Genomic DNA, 20,425 nt, shown 5'->3' on the forward strand with positions numbered 1-20,425 from the left:
ACACGGTGTAAGTGACCAGTCTGCATTGTCTCACGTTCTGACGGCTCTGTCAGCGGCCACCTCATAGAGCTAGGCTGTCCACTCGCTGGCCTCTGTCCATGGGCCGGGTGGACTGACAGCCCAGTCTGGCTCCGTGTCAGCCAAGTAAGCAGAGAGAGGTTGTGCCAGAATCCAGCCCTCACTCCGAGCGTGACGACTGACAACCTGGTGCATGTGTGAGCAAGGGCTTCTGTTTGGCAAAGCTGAAATGAGTTCTTGAGTGTGTATACTTGGAGCTGAAGTGTTTTAAAGAAAGTGTTGTAGCATCCAAGAACAGAAAGAAATAAGATATTCGGCTCTGGTGGGCAAGATTACTGTTAAGACAATGTGCCATTCATTGTATTGCTGTCCAATCCAAAAGGATACAATGTAGGCCTCTGAGCAGCTAATGAGGTTCCCCAGGACAGTTTGGCCAGGAAGGCCCAAGCCAGCCACAGTGTGTTCCCCTTTAGAATAATATTGTAAGCTATAATCATAGTTTTCCCTTATTGCCTATAATAGGTTATTTTTTTAGCCCAGCCTAGGCTATATAAAATATTCCCATATTCTATTTCATGTAATTATATTCAAAGCACTGACAATATGTGCAGCAGACTAGATTACATTTCACCAAATTGATGGTCAGGAAAGTCTATTCCTATTTCAAGCATTTAACTAAGTGTATGCTTTTATTCACATACCTTGCTCAGAACTGGCAGGGCTTTGTCTCGTTCGTTCGGCTTTCTCGCAGTTTTACGGCTAAAATGAAACAGATGCGACCGTCATTTCAGTTAGGTTATGGCCATGATACCATGAATTTAGGCTAATTCATTCATTGGGCTTATATACTTCAGTGTAATTGAACGTGGACCTGTTTCACGGACATCCACCTAGAACTTAATTCTAAACAAGATTAATATTAACATCATACCACCAATATTCGTAGGCCTACTAGGCTAAATTATAACCTCACCGATCTGGGGGTCGTTCCCTGAGATTCCCGGAACTCATGTTTGCCTTAAGAAGTCTTCTTCGGCATATGAGAGTGGTCATGAAAGCGACAAAGCTACAATGAAGCAATCTCTGAAAGGCTATGGATTACATTTGATATGCCTACAATGTCATAATGAACCGCGCGTGACGTCATAAAGCAATTGACAATCCAACGTCAAACGGAACCTTTGAGCAGAGCTCTGGGCCGAGGCTAGCGTTCTAAAGCAGTTCAGTTAGAATTCCAAGTCGTCATTATCGGTATCATTCTAAATGCCAAGCAACACATCGCACGCCTGGGAACTTCATCTTCATGAAACAAGACTGCCGACTTCGATTGTTATAAGACTTTTTGACTCAAATTCATTTTTAATGTTCCATTCCATCCAAATGTACAAGTCGCCAGACAAAAAAACAAACAAACATTGACATTACCGTATACATATTAAGTTCAACATGCTTTTAAAATAAATGGTATTATTAAATGAACCGACAACACATACAAAGTTTGACATATAGACGTGTGGAAATTCTTTAGGAATCCAGCAGAGGGAGCCGCTTTGTTTTTTTACCTTTGTTTTTACTGCGTTCAATGTAATGGTGTGGCTATTTGAGATTCCTCCAGATGATGGTCTACTTATGGGGGCATAAAAGTTCTGTAGGCTGTGTTTGAAAGTATCAGGATGCCAGCCATCAGTGAGCCACAATTATGCTTGTTATGGTTATGGTTATGGATTTAGCAGACGCCTTTGTCCAAAGCGACACATAAATACAAACAACATAATAATATTGAACAGGGAACAGATTAGAATGTAGGTCAAATATAATAAGGAGAATAGCCTAGTTATAATACACAATAATATCAATTCAATCAATAGCCTAATAAAAAGCAATGGAAAAAAGTGGAAAGGCAATAATAAAACAATAATGTCAATTCAATCAATAATATAAAAACAATGACATGCTAAGACTACATTAAGGAGAATATCAATAATAAACAATAATGTCAAATTAATTAACAGCCCAATTGAAATAAAACAACATTATACAAACCATAACACATAAGCGCTTAAACAACTAAGTATGTTGAATAGAAATGTCTTCAGACCCCTCTTAAACGACCCAAAACTACAACAGGAACGGAGAGCACTGGGCAATTCATTCCACCAACATGGAACCACTGAACCAGATGCGGTCCGCTTTTGCTGGCCCCGCCTCCCCCCGTAACCATGTGAGCGCTGGGGGCGTCGCTAGAGGGGCCGCCGGACCCTGTGCAGTTGTGGGGTATCGCTTCTCGGCCTTTTGGCTAAGATCAAGTGTAGCAGCCGGTTCCGAGCGATCGACCGGATTGCATTGTGCTACACTTCACATGTCTAAATGGGGTGGGGCTTGTCCCTGCACCCGGCGGCCTCCTCGGTATTGCAGTGCCGCCAGGGAGGGAGCCAAATCTGTGTTGTTTGTCTTTATTTTTGTTAATCCCCCTAGAGGCTGTGGACCGTGACTTGTGGCACTGAACTCCAGTCCGCCCAGGGGGGCACATTCCTCCCTTTTCCCCTCTTCCAAACGAATAGAAAAAAAATCTGTTCTTATCAGTTTAATATCTGATACGTCCTCTATCTGAGGACCATATATTAATCTGATTTTTGGAACAGGGAGACGGAAGAGGGGCTTGCTATCGACCCGGTATTGCAGTGACTCCAGGAACGGTGCACATCCCTTTGACTGTGGAAGAAAAGAAAGAGTCTGGAATTAGACCCAGTTTTCATTACTGGTTGACACAACAGACGCTCACCAGAAGACCGCAGTGGGCGGTTGGGGATGTAAGGCTTGATTATTGAATTAAAATAACTAGGAGCAGATCCAGTTAGTGTCCTATAGGCCAAAGTGAGAGATTTAAATTTAATTCTGGCTACTATAGGGAGCCAATGGAGAGTAACTAGGAGAGGAGTTACATGTGTCCTCTTTGGCTGATTGAAGACCAGGCGTGCTCCAGCATTCTGAATCAGCTGTAATGATTTTGTTACACAAGTGGGTAAGCCAGTTAATAGTGAATTACAGTAGTCTACCTTAGAGATGACCATGGTCTGAACAAGAAGTTTTGTGGAATCTTGTGTCAGATAAGGTCGGATCTTCCTAATGTTGTAAAGCATAAACCGACATGATTTTGGAATAGAAGCTATATGCTCAGAGAAGTTAAGTCGGTCATCAAGTACAACGCCCAAGTTTTGTGCCGATCTAGTTGGGGTCAGTGAAGTTGAGTCAAGCTGGATGTTAATCTGTTGGGGAATAGCTGTTTTAGCTGGAAACACCAAAAACTTTAAGCTGAAGGTGCCGATCTTTCATCCAGGCTGAAATATCCTTAAGGCATGCAGAAATCCGGTGGGAAACACTAGAGTCATCAGGTGGGAAAGACAGGTAAAGCTGAGTGTCGTCTGCATAACAGTGATAGTCAAATCCATGGGAGCGAATGGTATCTCCTAAGGAAGTGGTGTAAATAGACAAAAGCAAGGGTCCTAATACTGATCCCTGAGGCACATCTGTGGTGAGGTCATGAGACTTAGATACCTGTCCCTGCCAAGACACGTTGAAAGAACGCCCTTTAAGGTAAGATTCAAACCAATCAAGAGCTTTTCCAGAAATTCCCAGTTCAGATAGTATAGATAGGAGAATGTCATGGTTAACAGTATCAAAGGCTGCAGATAAATCTAGTAGAATTAATACTGATGACTGAGCAGAGGACTTAGCTACTCTCAATGCTTCAGTCACAGACAGAAGAGCAGTTTCAGTATTGTGAATTCAGCTTGTGAATTATGTTGTCCACTTTGTATAACCTGCATCAATAATTCTTAGCGGTAACGGGCCGTTACAGTGGCCTATAAGGTCCCTCTCAGTCTCACAGTTCTGGCCATGTAGGAATGGAAGCGCTTTCCAAAAGGCCCACCTATCTGGTGGAGCAGATTTTTGCTGATGCTTATCCCTGGAACTAACTTCCTGGTGACATTAAAGGTATTTCATCTATAGTTCTATAGTCATCTATCAGTCTTGACTTTGAGTTTACTGATTTAGAGGATCATGTAAGAATACTTGGATAGAGGTTAACACAAAGGGTTTAAAGTGCATGGTAATAGTGCAGATGACTCACCCTCTCACTGGAAAGCTAAAGTCAAGTCAAGTAAACTTTATAGCGCATTTCATACACAGGTCATTCAATGTGCTTTAAACAAAAGCAAACAGGAATAGCTTATAAAAGCATAGAAGGGTAATAGCCAAAGAACAGTGTAAAATGTAAAGAATAGTAATGTAAAAGTGTTTAAAAAGTAATAATTAAAACACATAAAAAAACAATAAGAATGATTATAGCCTAGCCTACTAGTCAAGCACCCAGAGAACAGCAGCACTCTATATGGAGATTCTTGAAGTAGTTCCAAACTGTGCGCGCACACATATATTTCCACAGGGCTCGATAGACCCCCTCGTGGAGTATTAAAGGGGAACTTGGCAACTATTTCAACGTAATAAACCTGTTTAGAAATCATTTGGATGGTTAAATGACCTGTTCTGAAGAAAATGGTGACTTTTCCCGATGCCCTTAGCGTCCCCAGGCGGAAAACCAACATTGCAACATTGAGACTACAGAAAGAGAAACTCGTTTTATATTGTGTTTCTTACCTTGTAACATCCACATTGTCTGCCGAACATATGCTAACCGTTTTGCTAGCTTGTAAACAAATCCATGTGCTTTATCATTACCTTTTTCTACAGTTTGAAATAGCATAATGCACAATATCACCAGCAGAGCGGGAAATCCTGCCAAGTTTCCCTTTAAAGGGACACCAGGCAACGTTTTCGTGTTAATTAATCATCTTCGTAAGTCGGTATATGGTTAAATGACTCATTACGGGGCAAATGAAGGCTCTCTCGCCCGCCCCTACTGCCTGTAGGAAGAATATCCCACTTGCAAGTTCGGTGTATCCTACCCGCCGACCGAAGCAGGATCAGTTTACAGCACAGAGGCAGGCTAACGAAACGCTAGAGATTGTTGCAAACGTGTGTATAATGGCAGAGCCGGCGAAGAAGCAGCGAAAACCCTTGACAGAAGACGCAAAGAAAAGGAAAAGAGCGAGGGGGAGTTTCGTAGATAGACACCCAAATAGTTCAAGGAAAATTCCGGTATTTAGCACTTTGAGTCTCTTTTCTGGTTTGTTTTGGATGAATTACAGTGGTGGACCCCGACATTTTGACGATTGGTCCTGTCTCGACTTTTCTGACTCGTTTTGAATGCATTCACTGCTTCAGAGTGTTTGCCTACAGGCATGCACAAACATGTCCTTAAAACAATCCTTAACGTTCGTTTTCAAAACTGCAACTCACCGAGTGGTTAGTGGTGTTCTGTCCAGAGCTGAACTGCATAGCAACTAAAAGCTGCTTCACCATGTTTAGTTCTAACAGGTTTTAGCCTACTAACAAATATTTCTCCTGAGACCTGAGAGGTCTGGAAGGTAGGTGTGTACTGCTGGAGCATGTCTGTAGGTCATTTGGTCCCGTTCCATTTAGTGATTTATAAACAAGCAGAAGCGCTTTAAAGTCAATTCTGTGACTTACTGGAAGCCAATGCAGGGACTTAAGTATTGGTCAGTGTGATCAGTTCTTTTAGTTTCCATGTTAACCCATAGCCCATAGCCGCTGCATTTTTTCTAAATCTAAAATCTAAATCTGTTTGATAGTCTTTTTTTTAGGGAGGCCTGAAAAGCTCATTGCAGTAATCAACCCTACTGGAGATGAATGCATGAATACGTTTTTCTAATCATGTTTTGACATTAGGCTAGTACGGAGCCCGGGAGAGCTCACTTTAAGTGATATTTTTTCTGGTCGTGATAATTTGTGAGCACGTTTTCCTTTAATTGAGCCCTGGAATTAATAAAACGTGATCCCGTTGTAGGCCTGAATTGAGCTCTTGAAATATGTATTTCGTGCTCACATTTAGTAATTCCCGACATTTTCTCACCGCTCGCTGTGCTGTGGTGGCAACTTCGTGTTACCTTGGCATGGACTAGGCCTACAGCTGTCTGTAACATTACAATTCATATTGGTAATGTGATGATAACCGTAGCCTAATTAAAGCCTTTAGGTGGTCAGGATGGTTTATAGCGGACTTCTACTTTTTGTAGCAGGGTCACCTGTGGTGTCAACCGCCAGCTATGGAGACCCATAATGGGGAAATTCTACTAGGCTACATAGGCTACTCGGGCTCTGTTGTAATGACCGGTTTCCACTACCTCCTAGATTGTTGACTAAAGCCTACGTTAACTGTGAGGTCTAGAAGGCAATCGAAGCACACACAGCGACAAGCTCCCAAACAATTACAACACGTAGACCTACTGCTGTTGGTACAAATAGGCTACTGCGTATTAATACCCACCCAATACAATAAGGTTCCCTCTAGCGCCCGATGGGCCTCACCATATAACCCACCCGCACATCGATATGCACACAACGCAGTAGGCCTAAGCTTTGATACGGACTATGAAACGGGAGACATAAACAGTGGCGTACATGATGCTCAGCTTCTCACGCTATGTAGCTCACACCGTTCGCGATAAACACTAGCCTAGAAATCTAAACGCACCCTAGCGGCAGCAAATTAAATTTGCTGCCAGGGCTAGTCTAGCAACTCTCCGTTGGCTTGTAAGCTCGAAAAATTAAACTTCTATCAGGCCAATCAAATCGTGTATAGAGTCGTTAGGCGGGCTTAACATAATGATTGATGGCAGAGTTGCAACGGTTTGGCTTGAATTCCCTGCTACTTGAAAACAAACTAGATGTACCGCAGAGCGGTACAAAATATGACCGCCGCCCAGTCCAGCACATTTTTCCCACAAAAAGAAATCACGCTGAGAGGCCTATATGATTCTAACTGTCTCACTAAATTGCATTATCCACACTCAATTCTCACTGGTATCTGCTAGACAACAAGTACCAAAACATGATTAGTTCATAGATTTCACATGTAAAATTCATTTTATACAACCCCACCTCCATCTTGCCTGTTCATAATTATGAGAAATTCTTGATTGTTTTTGTTATGTTTATGTTATGTGTGTGGGTGTGTGTGTGTGTGTGTGTGTGTGTGTGTGTGTGTGTGTGCGTGCCTGCGTATGTGCCTGTGCATGGAAGCGTACATATGTCTACTGTGTGAGTATGTGTCATACGCAGTGCCGGCCCAAGCCTTTTGGGGGCCCTAAGCAGAATTTGATTTGGGGGGCCCCTCCCACAACGCAGTCACCTGTGCTTGGCGATAATTGACAACTTCACACTATAATGTCATATTATAAATTAATTCAGTGAGGTTATGTATTAATACAGCGACTGATTATGAACTACTGTCCCCCTGGACACAGATGCATAAGGACCCTCTCCCCCTACCCTGTTTGTGCAAATGTGGGTACAAACGGGTGTGTGTGTGTGTGTCAGGGATTAAAGTGAAAAAAAATCGTTTGACTGAACTTTTTTCAGGCCATAAGTCATACGTTCTTCATATCTACCTATAGAGATAGCACCCCTTTTGCGGTCGCGACCTATTGGTTTTTAATGTACAAAAAGATGCAAACAGCAAAGTAAAGGCAGTATTCGCCTTATTCACACAGCGGCCATTGTTTAAACCAAAACGAGGCTACAGGGTACACTTACTATATAATTAATGCCACCTACAGGCAGTGTTGGGCAAGTTACTTCAAAATCGTCAAAGTAATTTGTTACATTATAATATTACTGTCTCTGAATTGTAAGGCATTACATTACTATTGTATTACTTTTAAGTTACTTTTACCAAAATATCTAGAAATATGGATTTGGAATTCTAAATGCAGTTTATTATGCTCAATGCAGCTCATTGCACTTCTAATGGAGGGCGATGTGGTATAACATAATGACTAAGCTAGGCTTAAGGCTAACAACAGTAGAATAGGCGCAGTGATGGCTCATGATGCAATACAAGGAACAATCATAGCCAGAATTTTGTTAAAAGCAGACAAAAGGTCGAAGTCTGGTCAATTGTGATAGAAATGCTGTAACTTTAGGCTTAGGCCTACTCATTAAAATCAACAGAGAGCCCACTACCTGTATATTGTAACCCAAAACTTGTCAAGATAGGCTACACAGTGCCGCTGCTGGCCATTTTGGTGCCCTAACTGGTGAAATACAGTATTAACCCAAGTATGTCATCACAGGGCTCTCAAGTTTTGAGGACAGGCAAGACACACTGGCATGGGAGTCGAGCGCTCTAACCACTGAGCTAAAAGCCCAGGCTTCCAACTCAGCGGTTAGAAGCGTTCTTAAGGTTAGGGGTGTGAGGATTTACACGCGCAACTAGCATCATCAGCTAGCATACACCAGCCCCAGGTCAGTTACCAGTTGATCCAATATTTGTTGTGCAGAAATATAGCCCGTCTTATACACACCAATTGAATTTAAATAGAAATTGTAAAGATTTGTATTTTTTTTTAATTATTCCATATTTAGTTTAGTCATATCACAACCTGAAGTAGCCTACAATCCAAATGCAAGCATGAAACTTCAGAGTATTACCTTTCATTTGAGGCCAATATTATGCTTATGTGGGGTTCAGTAAGCATTTGATTGCCAGTATGCATTTTGGATAACCCAAAGTCCTATGGGGAGTTTTCATAGGGCATTTTACCAAATGCATGAGCATACCGTGGCAAATAATGGTCTAAAGTACTCACGTTGTCATTCTATATTGATCTACTTTTGCACACAGCATGACAAGACCTAATGCTAGGACTCAAGTCATATCAAGTCAAGACCTAGAGGGCTGAAATGTGGTCAGTTTAAAGATGCTTGTTATCCGGTAGAAAAATAAAAGAATAATCTAGCCTTTGTAACTTTGTGACAGCTACATCACACAGTTATTCTAATTGTTTTCCAACAGTGTTTCAGCTTTCCAAAAGAGAGCAGATGTTTGATTATTGGCTAAAGTATGTAGGAGCAATGCCCTCCTAAGTCAAAATGGGGCAATAATTAGTATAATTTAATTAAGTATCATTTAAAATTGCTCAGATTTGCAAAAGAAATGATTTCACACATGGCACTGACAATTAATGGGCCTTTTCACCACCTCTGAGCATCCACTAACCTGGACCTTTTAGGGGGCTTTTCTCTCAGGGTGAATGAGAGGATGCTTAATTGCTTTTTACCCGACATTTTTGAATACAGATACAATGATTAATGCATCCATGGCCAGGATATAATTATATAATATGACATGATTTTAAAAGTGACCTATAACAATAGGCTATGCAATACACTTTAATTTGTTTAGTGCTAATAAAATGATTAAGCGAGAGATGTTTAGAATGTGACAATATGTCAGTCATCGTGTGAACGAAAGTATGACTAGGCATAGGCTACTTGTTCTGAGCAAGTGTTGTCAATGAACACTGTGAAACTGTTGGCTAAGTTACAGACAGTCATGAACAACTGATGCTAATTATCTGGGAAACATTCTCTATAGCAGCAGTCACGTTGTCATTGTTTGTGTCAAACAAGTTGTGGATTTGTTGTAACATTAAAAGATGACTTTACTCTGTGCTGAAACCATGAACGGATGCTCGAAGCTCCAAGGTGAACGAAACTTGGAAGAAGTAGGTAACAGGTTCACGTTCAATAATTCACGTTCAACAATTCCAGGATACGCGTTTTTCATTGGTTGTTGCGTTAAATCTTACCCAGATACAATACAGTTATTTTCTGATTGGCTATTGTGTAGCCCCTCTCGTTATTTTTGATTGGCTGATAAGTGGCAGGCTCAACTCCAGGGGAGACGCGCTTGATTCCTGCCGGTTCCATAGTGAGAGCGGCGCGGCCAGAGACATTTTGGGCGCTGCCGCAGCATATTAAATATATAAATAGTTTTTCTCCGTGAGAAATACAATGTGTGGCGGGAGAGCGTGACAAAAGACTGAAATGAGTGACTGTCACGCTCAATGCGTGACACTTGAGAGCCCTGTCATCATATGGTCAACTATAAAGATGTAGGCTAATCTGCCTGTTCCCAGGGATGGGTAGTATTTCTGAAACATGTAATATGTATTTCAAATACAAAATAGTATTTTGTCATTTGTATTTTATTGGGTTGAAGGAAATGGCTCTGTATTTTGTATCAAAATACTTAATTGGTGTGTATTTTTGTATTTTAGAAATACTGCAAAATACTATATGTGAAACACACTAAAAAAAAGTAGATACTACACACAGGTGTAATGAATAATTGGTAATTAGGCAACAATGGTTTATTTTTATCGCAATCAGCTAATGTGAGAACAGCTGTGATGAGCAAGTTTACCTGTGCAAGTTCACATAAGGACACTGACAAAGGCAACCATGTCCTATTGTCTCCATGCCAATCTTTAACAGAAAAAATGTCAGATATCTCAATGAACCACAATGACATCAATAGATGGTAAGGTGTTGAGTGTGTTTGAATTCCCTTCCTTGTAGCATCCATTTCTGCATTCTACAGTGGGGACAAGTTCACCTTGTTTAATTAAATAACAATTATATTTCCTTATTAGCTGCATACTTGAGGTTGGAGATATTAAGGCATATCAAGTTTCTCACATACTGGAACTTCAAGATACATAGCCTTATGATTTTCTTATTCAGTTCTGCACTGGACTTGAATTACGAAATTCGGCACAGATACACAATTATGATTTTGGCCTATTGATTATAATGTGGTTAATTGAAAGCTCTGTCAGTCGTTTTGGATAAGCATCAGCTAGTTGACTAAATGTAAATGTAAATTCTTGAATTATTCTTCTGATCACACTACATGAACTTGCATACGGTATACTATTTGGTATGACGGGCCAAATTGTATTGTTTTTTACTATATAGTTTTAATAGGCTAAATGTTTGGGATATTAAAAAGCTTTTTTTGCAGTGCTTTCATACTTCCTTGAAAAAAGTATTTTGAGTATTTTCTAAATACAAAAATACAGTATTTTATTTTGATACATAATATGGTTACTGTATTTTGTAGTTTATTTTGATACATTAAAAATGAGGGTATTAGGTATTTTATTTTGAAATACATTCTGATGTATTTTTGCCCATCCCTGCCTGTTCCCAGCATCAGAACACTTTGCGATGGTTAGCGTGTCGTAATTCAAGTCCAGTGCAGAACTGAATAAGAAAATGATAAGGCTATGTATCTTGAAGTTCCAGTATGTGAGAAACTTGATATGCCTTAATATCTCCAACCTCAAGTATGCAGCTAATAAGGAAATAGAATTGTTATTTAATTAAACAAGGTGAACTTGTCCCCACTGTAGAATGCAGAAATGGATGCTACAAGGAAGGGAATTCAAACACACTCAACACCTTACCATCTATTGATGTCATTGTGGTTCATTGAGATATCTGACATTTTTTCTGTTAAAGATTGGCATGGAGACAATAGGACATGGTTGCCTTTGTCAGTGTCCTTATGTGAACTTGCACAGGTAAACTTGCTCATCTTTACTTGCGTACGACTTCACACCAGTGCTTCAGACCAGAGCTGATGCTTCAACAATAGCCGTCACTGAAAAGCTGTTAGTGTCTTTGAACACAGCTGTTCTCACATTAGCTGATTGCGATAAAAATAAACCATTGTTGCCTAATTACCAATTATTCATTACACCTGTGTGTAGTATCTACTTTTTTTAGTGTGTTTCACATATAGTATTTTGCAGTATTTCTAAAATACAAAAATACACACCAATTAAGTATTTTGATACAAAATACAGAGCCATTTCCTTCAACCCAATAAAATACAAATGACAAAATACTATTTTGTATTTGAAATACATATTACATGTTTCAGAAATACTACCCATCCCTGGGAACAGGCAGATTAGCCTACATCTTTATAGTTGGCCATATGATGACATACTTGGGTTAATACTGTATTTCAGCAGTTAGGGCACCAAAATGGCCAGCAGCGGCACTGTGTAGCCTGTCTTGACAAGTTTTGGGTTACAATATACAGGTAGTGGGCTCTCTGTTGATTTTAATGAGTAGGCCTAAGCCTGAAGTTACAGCATTTCTATCACAATTGACCAGACTTCGACCTTTTGTCTGCTTTTAACAAAATTCTGGCTATGATTGTTCCTTGTATTGCATCATGAGCCATCACTGCGCCTATTGCATTCTACTGTTGTTAGCCTTAAGCCTAGCTTAGTCATTATGTTATACCACATCGCCCTCCATTAGAAGGAATGAGCTGCATTGAGCATAATAAACTGCATTTAGAATTCCAAATCCATATTTCTAGATATTTTGGTAAAAGTAACTTAAAAGTAATACAATAGTAGTGTAATGCCTTACAATTCAAAGACAGTAATATTATAATGTAACAAATTACTTTGAAATGACAGTAATAAGTAATACATAATACATTACGATTTTGAAGTAACTTGCCAAACACTGCCCCTGGCACTTTCATACGTGCGCACCTGCCAGGCTAAGAGCCAAAGAAATCCCCCTGTATATTCACTCCAAGTTGGCCTACCATAACTTACCAACTCTAGCCTACACTGTAGACCATAAACTGGCTATTTATATGACCAATGTATTTGTATTCTGTATTCTGCTTTATGAAGCAGAATTACGCACTGCTACTTGGAACGTAACACATTTTTGTTGGCAGGAGAGAGAATGACAGCGATTAACAAATTGCACTTGTTGCTGGTTACCAATAAATAGGCCTAGGCTACTATATTTTTTTTTGCAAACGACAAAAACAGAAAGGATGGAGACAGCAAAGCTAGAGATGGGCAGGAACAAGGTCAATTGGTAGAAATGCTTGTCAAAACGTTAGGAGCTGGATGTGTGGATGAATGAAGCACAAGTATGCTTTATAAGCATGCACACTGTTTAAAATTAGGCTATGGCTACACGGTAAACTACAAGTAAACCAAAGTTAGCTTTTTTTAGGGCTGGATAAAGTTGACCAAATGGATATAGGCTGTTAGGCGTGAATAAACTAGGCTACTTGCTCCAACCCTTCCAACGTTAATGGGGACGGATGTTGACATTTTCCGTATTTGCGTGAGAAACCCGGGAAATCTCCCTTATTTTCATTGTTCAATATTGACAGAGCTATGGAACGAAAGAGAACGTTATATGGCGACAGAAATCAACTATCAAACAAGCCACTTTGATTTTTTGCTGTTTTCATTAATACAAAAGATGGGTGGCCCATGACCCTCCCCTATTTTCCTCCGGTGACCCCGTTTATAAATAACGAACGGTCCCTAATATGCAAGGTTCTGGTAGGCATACTGGTTATGGTTTTGTGCTATAAATTAATAATATTTTATAGCAAAGTTTTAAGTTGACTATTTTGATTGCATGGTTATTTTTTGTCAACATACACTCACAACCTACTGTCGTTAAAAGTGAGGCCTAAAGCAAAATAGGCTACAAGGCTGTCTGTGCGTCACAAACACGACTGACCCCCTTACTAAACAGTTCGCGATGATGACAATATTATTATTATTTTATGTTAACACGCTCAGTCAAAACCTTCCGTTGCAAATTGTGAAAAACATTGTTGTACATGTCATAACAGACGGGATAATACATTGCATACGGTTTATATTGCGTCGCTTTACACATAATGTTAGTTGCATTGATTAAAAACTGTAACAATAATAGTAGCCTACATGGGGTGGCATAGGTTCATAGGTGACACCCAAAATGAATGACCTCCCCTGACAAGAGTTCGCGATAGTAAGAAATTGTCTACATTGATGCACGGAAAGAACACAGCCTACGCTTCTTCTCCGAATTCGCACATAGAGCTCACAATATCATATCCAAAAAAGTTAAACGGATTTGCCAACCTCATCAGCTGTCTCGATTGTGTCACTATAATCCAACTTTTAGACCGTTATGGCTAGGCTATCTTCTTGAGCCGTCACTGATTGAGACACAGAAAGTTCTCAAGAACACTATTAGGTCTTTAAACATTTATCATCACACACATTAATTCATCGGACCTAATATTTGTAGTTGCCTTAAAAAAAGGAAAAGAAAAGGTGATAGCCGCCCCCCCCCTATTTTTTTTTTCTCATCGGATCTGCATCGATCTCAAATATGACATTTCTAAAATCAAATTGACGGAAATCCGTCCTACGACGGAGAACTTTAATCCTTGCAGTGTGTGTGTGTGTGGGGGGGGGGTTAGATGTGATTTCCTGTATTCTGGTGCATTTTTGGGATGGTCAGCTGGAGAAGGGCAGTACCTAAATTTGTTCAGATTCATAGCCTTTTGCTTTTTGACTTATTGGTAGTGAATTCACACAACTACTTGGGGTTCAGGGTCCCTTGACCTCTTGGGCTCGGTAGGCTCATTCAGTAATCCATCCTTGCTCACATGCCAAAAATGTTTTGGGGCTCCAATCTAGACTTCTGGCCCCATGTGCTTGGTAAACCAATGTATTAATATAGTTGTTATTTACACCAACCCTGTCACCTTTTAATCTTAGAGGGTACTAAAATCACAGATTTATTTGAAACATTCATATTCAAAGTGAAGCACTAAGGGTGGTTTACTGAAGTTGAATTGACAAATAACAAAATACAACAGCATTTGTATTTGTTGTAAACAAGTACATCAGTTTAATGACTTGTTTTTCAACAGATTTGCTGAACAAATCCGCAAATGTGCATTAAATGAGCAATTTTCAACTACAAAATAAAAACAAAATAGACAAACATTAATAATCAAAAATAAAATGTCCCAAAAAATAGATAATTATTCCTACTTCGTTCCTGGTTTTTAGGCATCTGCAACTCTGCAGTGGACGAACCTGCAATGATTAAATAAATACATAAATAAAGAAGAAAAAAAACGATGTTAAATGTGTCGTGTCATATTAACAGGCTATGTAACCATTTGCCATCAAGAAAACCTCACCTTCTGGTAGGTAGAGTTAGGTAGAGGTAGAGATGTGCTCCAAAGGACTTCAACAGTGTCTTTGAAAAAAAAAAAAATATTGCATAAGTGCATAGTTGATCGAGCAGAATTAGTTTATTTTGCTATCATTACTTACACTCAAATAACAAGCAATTCCACATGTAACAATTCATATTCTATTGGCAAATGAGGCATAATCAAAAGAGTATACTTAATTGCAGTATGGTGAACGCTTAACATGGTGATCTACTGCAGCCTAAATGTTAGGGTAGCACCGCTACATCACTTGCCACTATCTTAATCAAATGTAAGTTTATTTTCATCACAGAAGTCTCCCCACCCAACATGGTATATTTTCTCAAACACTACCATCTCTCTACAAAGATCTTAGAGCAGAGCGCACTGCTGTTCCATCTTTGCCTATGAAGCTGGAACGTTACCGATGCCCAGAGTCGCGCTAGTCAGTGGGTTGGGTTGGGACTGGGAGCCTGGGCTTAGTCTGTTGTTGCTATCAGACTTACCACTATGTCACATATTATAGAGCAGTAATAAACTATCAACACTTTCAGGTACGAAATCAGAAACAATCCCTCTGTGGTAAATTTGCCTTCAGCTACGTTTTCATGTAGCTACTGTAGTGCTAATGTCCACTTCAGTCAGCTAGCTAACTTTAATTTACGACATAATAAGCCCACCTAGAGCAAGGGTACATGCTTGATTGAACATCCAAAACAATCCCAATATCCTTGACATCTGAAATACATCTAGATAAATATATATTAATGGGAGACATTTCTCTGTTGATGGCGGAGATTTAGCTCTGGTGATGGCTTATATTAGATCATGACAGCTAGCTAGCTACCTCAAGCACAAAACATACTGTAAATAATCATGCAAAACATACCTGTATCTTGCTCGTTTTTCTCCTCCTCTGTCATTTTCTTCGTTCTGTTTTCGGCACCAGAGAGATACGTCCTTTTTTGTGACTTGTCTTAACATTACCGTCTCTTCCGATTGTTGAACTTGATGCAGTGTCTGCACGAATTGTATATGCACCCGAGGTGTCTACTTTATGCACGTGACTCAAAGGCTGGCAGACACAGTAGCAGTAGGCAGGCATATTGATCATGAAATCATAATTTTCTTGATTTGAATGATAATTGTTTCATTTATTCATTCATTGATGTCACTTGTTTACGTTATTTATTATGTAAAAAAAAAAAAAAAAAAGAACTCGATTGGGGGCCCCCTGGTGGCCAGGAGGCCCCAAGCAGCCGCTTAGTTCGCTTATGCCTCGGGCCGGCCCTGGTCATACGTATGATTACTGTGAATGTGTGTGTGTGTGTGTATCTGTTTGTGCACATGTGTGCACATGAACTGGGTTAACATGACCCCTGGAGGCAAATATACGGAAAAAATGGTCATCCTAGGCCCTACAGTTCTCAAGATATTCACAGAGAACTGTGTCTGGCCTACCCTCCTTTCGGGGGGTCCAGTCCAGCGGGGGGGCTACAGATCAAAACGAAAAATGACAGTTCCATGCTATCCATGTGGGGGTACATGCCCACCAAGTTTTGTGTACCCCGGTCTTTCAGTGTCCCGGGAATCCTTGTTGGTGTACGTCACTAAATGTACACATAAATTGTTTTATTGTAAGGCCCCCCATGAACGAAAGTACACAAAACTTGGCATGCATTCGGAGGGTGTCATAATGATCCTACAATTTCAATTTCGTGCAGTTTTGACCATGTCAGCCAGAGATATTGTGATGAAAACACCTAATTTTTTGCTTTTTAATTTTTAACTAGGTGGCGCTATACATGAAATAAGTGGTAATGGGATGGGTTGACATGGCCCCTTGAGATCAACATACAAAAAAAAGGTGGACCTCCTAGGCCCTACGGTTCTCGAGATATTCCCAGAAAACTGTCTCCGGCCACCTACAGGCCAGTTGGTGTATAGTAACATAAATTAATTTATTGTGTGGCCCCCCATGAACGGAATTCCACGAAACTTGGCGTGCATTCAGAGGGTGTCATAATGATCCTACACTTCCAATTTCGTGCAGTTTTGACTATGTTAGGTCACAGATACCTGCGATTACAACACCTCATTTTTACTTTTTTGTGTTTAACTAGGTGGCGCTATATATGAAATGAGTGGTTATGGAATGGGTTGACATGGCCCCTTGAGATCAACATACAAAAAAAAAATGGTCCTCCTAAACCTTACGGTTCTCGAGATATTCACAGAAAACTGTGTCTGCCCTACCCTCCTTTCGGGGGGTGCAGTCCAGCGGGGGGGCTACAGATCAAAACGAAAAACGATGGTTCCATGCTATCCATATGGGGTTACATGCCCACCAAGTTTCGTCTACCCCGGTCTTTCAGTGTCCCGGGAATCATTGACAGAAATTTGGACATGCGAAAAAGAAAAAAAAAAAATCTGACTAAACCTATATGACCGCCGCTTCGCTGCGCGGCGGTCATAATAAGATAATGTTGCTGTTGGTGAACAGTGTGACACCATTTAAGCTTTTATTAAGTTGGCAAAAGTTTGAACTAGCCAACTAGCTCCGCTGGTGGGAAACGCATGGGACTCATAGCGCTGTCCTATTGCGCAGAGAGAATTTGAAAGACAACCGATTATCCCGCCCCTCGGACTGAGCACTGCGAACGGTGAGTGCCCAGACCCTACATTTTAATGTGGGTCTGGCTCGTCAGGCTAGATAAACACCACAGCTCTGCATAAACTTGGACCTCAAGACTCAAAACTTCGGCAAACATTCAGCTGGACGAAGATGGCTAGGGGCCTGTGCAAACACACACAATCATCTGCTCTCCCACCTATAGCCTACCTAACTGGGCTATATCCAGGTGCACTGCAATCAATGAGATTCCCCCTCCGTCACTACAAGCGACACACCTCCCGACGTCATTCCCGGGGATACCCCTTGACATCACACTACGTTTTTGTGCACACAATTTAATTTCTTCGAGCCCACGTTAATTATTCGTGGGTGCGTTTTAGTAGATCGAGATCTCGAATATACTATACCGTGCTCATGTTTACATGTGTCAAGACAATATTGAGTGCACAAAATTGTGGCCACGTTTAAGTAGATCGTGCACACAATGTTCTATAACCATGTTCACAAATTGTGCTCTCGTTTTAGTAAATTGTGCGCTCGTTTTAGTAAATAGTGCACTCATTTAATAAATTGTGCCCTCGTTTTACTATGCTTAAAATGAGAGCTCAATTTAGTAAAATGAGCGCACAGTATAGTAAAACGAGAGCACAATACAGTAAATTGTGCACACAATTTAGTAAACCGAGAGCACAATTTAGTAAAACGAGCGTACGATTTAGTAAAACTAGTGCACAATATAGTAAAACGAGAGCACAATTTAGTAAAACGAGCGCACAATGTAGTAAAACGAGCGGACATTCTCTCAACATGCAAAACATTTTGCGATGACACCTCTAGGGCTCCGCACATTAGCCCTCTAAGTTTGGCAATGTTTTTGAGATGGTAACAAGCTGATTTAGTTATTGCTTTCATGTGGCTGTTTAACTTTAGATCACTGTCAATTATGACACCAAGCTTTTTAACAGTATTGTTTGCTTTAAGCCCTTTAATTTCAAGGAGAGTGGCAACCTTAAGTCTTTCCTCCTTTTTACCAAATATAATTACTTTATCTTCGTTCAACTGAAGAAAATTTTGAGACATCCAGTTGTTGATCTTGTCACTGACAAAGAGATTCAAGAGGACCATAGTCATTAGGTGATAGAGCTAAGTAACGTTGGGTGTCATCGGCATAGCTATGATAGGAAATCAAATCGTTTTTGATGGTTTGTCCAAGTGGAAGCATATAGAGGTTGATCGACCCCTGGGGAACACCACAGGTCAAGGATGTTGGCGTTGAGGTACAGTTGCCAATGGCAACAAACAAACTCCTTTCTTGATATGATTTGACCCAATTGATGACAGTACCCTCCAGAATTATTGGCACCTTTGGTAAAGTTGACAAAAACGGGTATAAAAAATAATCCTTTGGCAATTTATTGTAATCTCACAATGAAAAGAGATAGGAAAAATCCAGCCTTAAAGGGAAGCAAATTTATTTTGTGAAAAAATCTCCTAAATAAAAAACAAAAACATGTTGCTCACAACTATTGGCACCCCAAGAAAACGTAAACACATACATAAAATGTAACAGAAGAATTTTCCTAATTTCAACTTCTTTAAGTTCATCAGTGTCTGTGAACTTTCAGAAGTAGTTCATGACTTTCTTTTTCACAAAGGTATGAAAATAAAGTGACACAAAGTCTAAAGTCATTTTTCAACATTGGAAAGAATACACTAAATGAATAAAAAGAGAGTGTGTTGACATATGTAAGTCAGGAAATGGCTAAACAAACTGGTACTTTATGAAAATGCCTATATTTACAGTTAAACCAATGATTAAAAACTTCTAACCAACTGGAAATGTGACAAACATGCTTGGATAAAGACCCATCGTTATCTTGCCCCCAGGATGGTAAGATAGGAAAAAAATTCCATAAGAACCTTCTGTTGGAGAGTTACAGAAAAAGTTATCATCTTGGTCACCAAGTCCTCCAAAAAATCTTAAAAGGTGACCTCACTGCTTATAGATTAATTAAAAGGCATGCCAGGTAAAAGCCTGTCCAGTCATTTAATTACAAATGTAAGCGGCAGAAGTTACTGAATGGTACAGTGACTTTGTCTGGAAGTATGGTCTATTGTCAGATGAAATTTGCGCTCTTTGGCAAGAAACACTTTAGGTGTTTACTGTAGGTGTACATAGAAAATAACGGGCAGCCGTTATGGTATCATGAACCCCAAGAAAAACCTGAACATTTTCAAAGGAAATCTGTCAATCTCTGCCAAGATAATAAAAGTGGGTCATGGATCATTCATCAGGTCACTGAACCAAAACAAATGTCTAGATCAAAACACAAATGGTTTACTGAAAACAAAATCAAGCTGTAGTAATTGCCATCTCAGTCACCTGATCTAAAATGCATAGGGTGAGTCAAAGAAGAGAATACACAAGTGAGGGCCTTTTGTAAAGATGAATGGTCTTAAATCCCTTGCTTTGTATTCTCCAACTTTATGGGGTGTTACAAGTTGTTTTATTGGCAAAGGGAGACATAAAAATGCTTTCTATTAACAAAAACTCCAGATACATTCAAATAACCACATTCAATTTCCACATTCATAAAACAGCACATGTGCTGTTACAGTACCTGAGTTATCAGGAAGTAGTAATTAATCTATCTTTATCTGCATTTGGCAGCATTGTTTCCTGTTTCAAAAAGGTCTATGTACCCAGCCTGCCCTTAAAAACAGCTTTTTACACAGGTTAACACAAGGTACTTTTCCATTAAAGGAACTTGTGGCTCATTTAA

General features: G+C 40.0%; 2 pseudogenes; both read left to right on the plus strand.

Annotated features, from left to right (window-relative positions):
- Positions 1 to 2,294: 2,294 nt before the first annotated feature.
- Positions 2,295 to 2,460, plus strand: LOC143136993 (U2 spliceosomal RNA; annotated as a pseudogene).
- A 90-nt stretch (positions 2,461 to 2,550) lies between these two features.
- LOC143136992 (U2 spliceosomal RNA) lies at positions 2,551 to 2,725 on the plus strand (annotated as a pseudogene).
- The last annotated feature ends 17,700 nt before the right edge of the window (positions 2,726 to 20,425 follow it).

The sequence above is a fragment of the Alosa pseudoharengus genome, unplaced genomic scaffold (genome assembly GCF_046254945.1).
Source record: "Alosa pseudoharengus isolate Yale_2024_CS ecotype anadromous, Long Island Sound unplaced genomic scaffold, YU_APseudo_1.1 YU_APseudo_1.1_scf_20, whole genome shotgun sequence".
Taxonomy (NCBI): domain Eukaryota; kingdom Metazoa; phylum Chordata; class Actinopteri; order Clupeiformes; family Clupeidae; genus Alosa; species Alosa pseudoharengus.